The following is a 7,771-nucleotide window of genomic DNA, read 5'->3' as shown; positions in this document are numbered from 1 at the left end:
CTATAAGACACAACTTTTAAAAAGCCCTATAGGATTTGCTGTAAGAATGTCACTAAGGACACAGTTTACTACATCACTCACTGTCCCAGATATAAACCTCCATACCAGAAACTTATTTTAGAGCCAAGTTTCAAGAAAAGCTTGAAAAACTAGAATGTTTTGCCTTTGTTGTCAAGAGAATCATTTTTGGTCTTCATTTTTTTTTTTTTGCAGAAAACTCAGCTCTGACCCTGTGGCTCGGATAATTACGTGGAGCCCTATTGCTTGCATACTCCTTCTACTCCACTGACTTGTCTTTTCCTAATGCATGTTTGTAATGACCCTGGCTTTATTTATTATTTATACTTTCTACTTGAACATATGTATTGTTATAAGCTTTTGCAAATCCCTTGTGGAACAAGACATAACAGAAATAAAGTGAGAAGTAAATGAATATATAAGTAAATTACCCTTCTGGGACATCACCAAATTATAAACCTTCCACTGGCTTAATGATTCATCCATTTACTTCACAAATATGGATTAAGCATCGGCTAGGAGCCAGGTATTGTATTAGGGAGGGTCAGAGCTGAAAAGATCTTTAATTTTTTAGAATATTTATTTATTTATTTAAGAGAGAGAGAGAGAGAGAGTGGCAGGGAGAGGGAAAATCAGAGGGAGAGGGTAAGAGTCCCAAGCCGACTCTGTGCTGAGCATGGAGCCCAACTTGGGCTCAATCCTAAGACCCTGAGATCATGACCCGAGCCAAAACCAAGAGTCAGTCACTTAACCAAACCCTGCCACCCAGGGGCCCCTGAAAAGACTTTTTAAAAAACCACAGTCCTTGCCCTCGGGAAATAATAATGCTTAAGGGGTTCAGAAATTTGGGGCCCAGTAGCAGCAGTCAGCAATTTCAAATACTGACCTCTTTGAGGTTCTGTTGGTCATCATAAAGCCAGAGCTCTTAAGCTTTTTGGTAAATAAGTCCAGGGGCAGGGGGGGAGGAAGGGAGGGCTTTGGGAAGGTGGATAATCAATGAATACTCACCTTTAGATTCCTGGCCAGGAACTTGAAGACACCACCATCTCAAAAACTTCCTGTTTTGGAGAAACGGCTGGCAACATTTGCCCCTCAGATCCCGATCGCCACTTGTACACTAACCGATTGAATTCTCCCCTGTGAGACCAACGCTTGTAACTCTAGTTTGTGACTTGGCTTCTGGTTTCCCTTCTTTACTGAGTTTCTGATGCCTACTCCGGTCGTCTATCTTTCTATCATCTGGGTAAACTTTTACACCTGTCTCCCAGGACACACCAAGGTCCTCCAACTCTGCAAGCTCTTGGCTTCTCCGGCCAAGGATGGCAATAAATCTGATCTGCCTTGTCAACCTTAAGCCTTCACTTTTTGACTCATTATTTCTGACAGCGCTACCTGAATGCCTTCATTTTGGTCTTTGCCCTTTCTTGCCAGCAGGGGGCTCTGTACTCTTGTGTCCAGGAGTCTTCTACCAGTCTGGGCACTTGGTCTTTTCCTAAAAGAGCGGCCCCTTCTTATCCCAACAGTGGCTAATGCGGTTACTAATCCTATTACCCTAGAATCTAGATTCCAAAGAAGATGCTTGATTTGCTAATGCAAATACTTATAAGTATTTTATAATTAAATAATGAATCCCTTCTGGCCTTACGAAACTCCCAGTTCTGGGTATTTAACAATGAAAATAAGCCTGTTTTTCTACAGCCCTTCTCTATGGAGTTTGAACAAACTGTAGTACTCTGAGCTAAATTTAAATAGGTTAAAATATGCTTTTTAAAAAAATATTCATATGCTGCCTCCCATTTATCTAATAAGAGATATGTGACCTCAACTAATTTCCTAGGCAAATTGCTTGTCAAAAAGGGTGAGTGTGGGGCACCTGTGTTGCTCAGTCGGTTAAGCGTCTGCTTTCGGCTCAGGTCATGATCCTGGGGTCCTGGGACCGGGCCCCGCATTGGGTTCCCTGCTCAGTGGAGAGTCTGCTACCCCTACTTGTACTCTCTCTCTCATTCACTCTCTGTCCAATTAATTAGTTAATTAATTGAAAAAACATGTGAGTGCTCTTCCTGACAGAGTCTTCATGGCTGCCATTTTTTTCTCAGTGGAATGGAAAATGGAAATAAGATTCTCCCTTCCACATAGAAAAAAATCATTTAGGGGTGACTTTAGTTATTGTCCACATCATCAGCCACTGAGCACTCTTTGCTTAATGATTACTTAAAGAGTCAGCTGCAGAATGAAACCACATTTAGGTGATGATGGCCCTATGACTTCAACACAAAACCTGAAGGCTGAAGCCATCCCTCATCAGTATGGTACATTTCATCCTGTTTAGGCCTCCATTAACACCATCTACCCTCCCTCACTCTAAAGTTTTGTCAAAGAAATATCTGCCTGTAAGAATCATTCACCCCAGTTTGGCTGCTGTTTTGAAGGATGAGGTTCAAAAAAGGCATTATTTTACATCCTCCTGTCCACCTGGTTGTGCGTAGTAAGTCTTAGAGCAAGACCTTCAAGTTGTGCTTCTGCAGAGAATAACTAGGTCGATCTCATAAACAAAGCGTATTTTATCTGCAACTCGCCGCATTTCTCTACCCAGAACACATTCTTTCACAGCAGCTGCTTCCACATTTGCTATTTACCCATACCTTTAAGCACCGCCATTACCACCACCTGCTCCCCCCATGGCCCTCCACCCCGTGGCCAACTGGCCAGTACCTATAGAAGCCATTGACAGAAGCTTGCAGGAAATCTACCTATCTGTCAAAAAGCAACATTTTACTGCAGTGAACACCAAAGAAATGTATTAAGGGAAGAACAGCATCTAGCTACTTTCCTTATGCAAATATATCATCTGCTCAGCTAAAACTGAGATGACCAGCACTGGAGTTCCTCCAGGTCTGGAAAAACATTGACCACATAGCCTACTCTTATCAGTCAGAATGTCTTCTATTGCAAGGGATGGAAAATTATTTAAATGATTTAAACAACAAAGGCAAATTAGCTCATAACTCATGTAATTCAGAGGTCCAGAGTGAGGCTGGCTTGAAGAGGCTCGAAGCTGCAGTGCAACTCATGTCACTAAGGACTGGGTTTCTCCCTTGTCTCCAAACAGTGTTCGCCTCATTCTCAGTCTCTATACCAGGGCCCTGGGGTAGTTCTAGAATCCTCTCATGATAATGAGATGACTGCAGCAGTTCTAGCACATTCCATCACACCGCACCATCCAGCCAGATGCAAATAGTTCCTGAAGAATGAGAGGCTTTCCTAGAAGTCCCAGCAAACATTCCTTGGGTCTCATCAGCTGTGACTAAAATACATGACCAACCGTGAACAAATAATGTATCTAAAAAATGAGATAGGAGCTGAGGAAAGAAAACAAGATGAGGACTGGATTTGGGGGGTAATGGAAACAATGTCTATAAAAACTTCCTACACATGTGCATTTTCCCCGTCTTGCATAACTCCCCACACTACTTGACACCAGTGAGAGAAAACTTTGTTCATCTTAAACTGATGTAATTTTTCTGTTTTCAACTCAGGTGACCACTCTCCCCAAGTTAGCTCATCCACTGCCAAGGCCTTAAATATCTTCCACATGAGAGTTGACTATCAGAGCAGTACCTTCAAGCCAGGAAGTTTCTCCTGAAAGTTAGAGATATGTTCAACTCAACCGGCTATCTACATTTGTTTTGTTCAAAAACATTTCAAACTCTCATTAAAAAAAAAAAAATCCTATCTTTCAGAGATACATACTGAAATAGAGAAGAAATGATACGACGTTTGGGATTTGCTTCCAAGTCCTCCAGTGGAGACAGGAAGCAGCTCAGGTTGAGCTGAAATAAAATGAAATGGTAGTTGTTGAAGCCAAAGGTGAGTATGCATGAAATTATTATATTATTCTTTCTGCTTTTGTGTATGTTTGATGCTTTTCATAAGAAACTTCCTAAAGGTACTTCAAACTCAGCCTGACTGTGAAAGTTGAGATACAGATTCAGCCACACAAATAGAGACCAAAAATAATACTGGCTCTACAGAAGAAAAGGTTCTATTTCTCCTCCATGCAAAAGTCTGATATATCACTCCACAGTGTCTGGGACCCAAGTTCCTTCCATCTTATTGCCCCACTATCCATCGTATGGAGTTCTTTTGGACTCCATGGACCCAGGTGGTTCAATGTCATCACATTTTGAGCAGCAAAAAGGAAGAGAGGAAGAGACTATGCCACTCCTTTAAGAGCTCACCCCAGATGGGGCACCTGCGTGGCTCAGTCAGTTAAGCTTCTGATTCTTGAATTTGACTCGGGTCATGATCTCAGGGTTGTGAGATGGAGCCCTACCTCAGACCCAGTCAGGCCCCGTGCTCAGTGCGGAGTCTACTTCTCTCCCTCTCTCTCTGCCCCTCCCCAGTCGTGAGCATGCGCTCTCTCTCTCTTTCTGTCATAATTAAATAAATCTTTAAAAAAAAAAAAAAAGAGTGCAGCCCAGAAGTCATGAACATTACTCCCACTCAGGTCCCATTGCCCAGGACTTAATCATATGAAAAACTGAGCTGAAATCAAGCTGGGAAATTTATTATCTTTCTGGAGAAACATGTGCCAGGCTAAAGACTTCTAATACCAAGAAAGAAGAGAGAAAGATATTGAGGGGAAACTAACAGTCTCTGGCACATTTTCCCCACTGAGTCTCCCGAACTTCCTCTCTAGGGAGACAAACCACCAAAGTTCCGTCCACTTTCTGCATCCAGTTCTGGGTAATTCTCAGTCCTCTTTATCACGGTCCCGTTATGGTCCGGTCGGCTATAAACTAAACTATAAACTAAAAGACAAGAGGGCTGCCCTCCAATCTTCCTGTTATAAATTGTAGAGCAGGAATGGGGTAGCCAATATGCACATACACTTTAAATCTAGTTGAAAAAAGGAAGAATGGGAAGAAAACAGCAGCCTCTAGTTCATAGCAATCATCAAATCCCATAGAGCAGTAACTGCAAAGAATTCCTACCCTACTAGTAGAGTTAAGTTCTGAGGTTATCCCTAGGAACATCTGGCAGTTGGTATTCTTGTAGCCTGGGGGTGGGCCGTGGGGGGCGGTCACTGGAGACCTCTCTCCCTTCCTTTCCTCTCCATGACCCCAGTTTTTGCCCTACGGGAGGTTCCTCTTGTCCGTTTGTCTCCAGTGCCACCCCTGAAATACGATTGGCAGAATGTGCCCTACTTAGGTCTCTTTAGTTTTCAAAAGGGACTTCTGCATACAGGAATGGGGGCTTTTGTGCAGTAATCAAACAGCCTGGGGGCGCCTCAGTGGCTCAGTGGGTTAAAGCCTCTGCCTTCAGCTCAGATCATGATCCCAGGATCCTGGGATCAAGCCCTGCATCGGGCTCTCTGCTCAGCTGGGAGCCTGCTTCCTCCTCTCTCTCTGCCTGCCTCTCTGCCGACTTGTGATCTCTGTCTGTCAAATAAATAAATAAAACCTTTAAAAAAATAAGACACAAACAGCCTGTGGTTTCCTCTAGACATTTGTTTAAGTCTACAGACTGATCTTTTATGGAAAAAACATGGAAATAGACTCTTTCCTAAAGCCAGGCAGGCCTATTTCAGACTTCTGACTTCCAGTACTCTAAGATAATACCTTGGGGTTGTTTTAAGTCACTAGGTTTGTGGTCATTGGTTAGAGCAGCCATTGGAACTAATACATGAGCCTTCTATTTATTAACATAGGGAAGCTGTGACTCTACTGAACCGAGGGGCGAGGAAGGTATGTTGGTTGTGCCTCGGCTCTGGACGACCTGAACACACCTTCTCGGGCCATATGGAGGTACATGCAATAAAGCCTGCGTTAAGAGCTTCCAAACAGGTATATAGACAGGCCCAGACTGCAGACTCTTCATCAGATCTTTTTTCTCCCCTCTTCTGTCCCTGGCTTTTCAATTCCTGACACAATTCTCTAACTTCTAATATCTGCCTCTGACCTTCACCCTCAGTCTGAAGATCCAGAATTCTCTTCTGCAGCTCACTCAGCTTGGCAATGCATATACCTCTGTGTTTGACACGCTCCCTTGATTCCTGTGACATTTACAATTTCAGGACCTCTCCCACCAGCCCGCTGGTGCTTACGACTTAGGGAAGCAGGGATTCGGGGAAGAACAATGTTGTGACTGGGGTATCATGTTATGAAAGACTTTGCATCAAATAAATCACAAATTTGACCCATTAAATATAAAAAAATATATAAACAACTAGAAAAGCCTATAGCACATAGAAATTGTAATAAGCTGCTCAAGTATTATAAAAGAGAAATAAATGTCCTAAAAAAAAAAAAAAGAAAGAAATGTCCTATCTGCATAGATTTCCTAAGAAGACCAACTACACTATGAAGAATATAATCAGAACATTCAATTCAACATTATTAAATCATACATTTGACTTACCCGGGGCAAATATGCTAATTATATACATTTTAATAACTAATTAGACATTCAATTAATGCCTTGCTGATGACTTCCTTGTATTTATAATAACTTTGATGGAAAATCTAGGGGATCCGAATGTCATTAAAGATTATTCTGGAGAGGCGTGGAATGGGTGGCCTTTGAGCTGGGATGAACTGCACTCTCTGTGGAGACCAGGGAGCTGAGCCAGAACTGTGGCCAGTACAGTGGGAGCAGCTGGACTGATCACGGCTGCCACTGGATTTGCAGGCCATTATATTTTCCAAGCCATGAAACATATGGAGCCTCAAGTAAAACAAGTTTTTAAAACAAAATCTGTCTTCAGTGGTGGCTATCATAAAGGTGGGTTTGAACCCAAAATGATGAAACAGAAGCAGCATTAATAGTAGGCATAAACCCTACTGCCAATAAAGGGGAAATAAGAGATGCTCATCAATGAATTATGCTTTTAAATCACCCACACAGGGTTGGATCTCCTTATTTTGCAGCCAAAATCAATGAAGCTCAAGATTTACTAGACAGCCAAGCTAAAAAAATGAAGTAATCATGTGGTGAACTTTAAGTTCTTGTTAGTTTATGTATACAAGTGCCAGCTTTTATAACAAAATGCCTCAAAGATACATGATTTAAAAAAATTATTCTGAAATATGATTATTGTTACAGCACTATAAGCGAAACAACTTAATACCATGAATAATTTAAATATTCAACAAGAGAACAATAGCTAAGATGGTTATGCACAGCCATAAAATATCATTTGATCATTCAAATTTATCTTTAGAAAAATATCTTAGTAATATGAGAAATTGCTAATTTTATAGTAAATGAATAAAGCAAGATGGGAAATGATATACAGTATCATTTCAACTTTGTAAAAATATGCATTGAGAAATAGGGTAAGGTCACACAAAGGTAATATATACCCATAAAAGTGATATAAAATGATATTTATTGATATAAAAAGACAACATTATATCCTTGGGTGAAAAGGGGGCACACATCATGACACCATTTTTTAAAACAAATGTGTATTTCTACATGTGCATCAGAATATCTGGAAAGATATACATGAAATGTAATAGGATTATCTCTAGTTATAATGCTAATTTTTATTTTCCCCTTTTTACTTTTCAGCATTGTCTACATTTTTCCATAATTATCATACATCAGTTTCCTATGGCATATAAAAAATACACAGTTACTTCCAGTCAGGGAAAGAAGCAAAGGAAAATACTCAAAAGAAGATACCCAATATGTTGTTAGTAGTTGCCTCTACACAGTGATTCTTCCTTTTCCTTTTTTTTTTTTATGC

The 7,771-nt window shown here is 41.0% G+C and overlaps 1 pseudogene; it reads left to right on the top strand.

Moving 5' to 3' along the window:
• Positions 1–2,696: 2,696 nt before the first annotated feature.
• On the top strand, positions 2,697–7,003 carry LOC122890887 (annotated as a pseudogene).
• Positions 7,004–7,771: the final 768 nt, after the last annotated feature.

The sequence above is a fragment of the Neovison vison genome, chromosome 12, assembly GCF_020171115.1.
Source record: "Neovison vison isolate M4711 chromosome 12, ASM_NN_V1, whole genome shotgun sequence".
Classification (NCBI taxonomy): Eukaryota; Metazoa; Chordata; class Mammalia; order Carnivora; family Mustelidae; genus Neogale; species Neogale vison.
The sequence above is the reverse complement of the archived record's forward strand: the minus strand, read 5'-3'. Positions and strand labels throughout refer to the sequence as shown.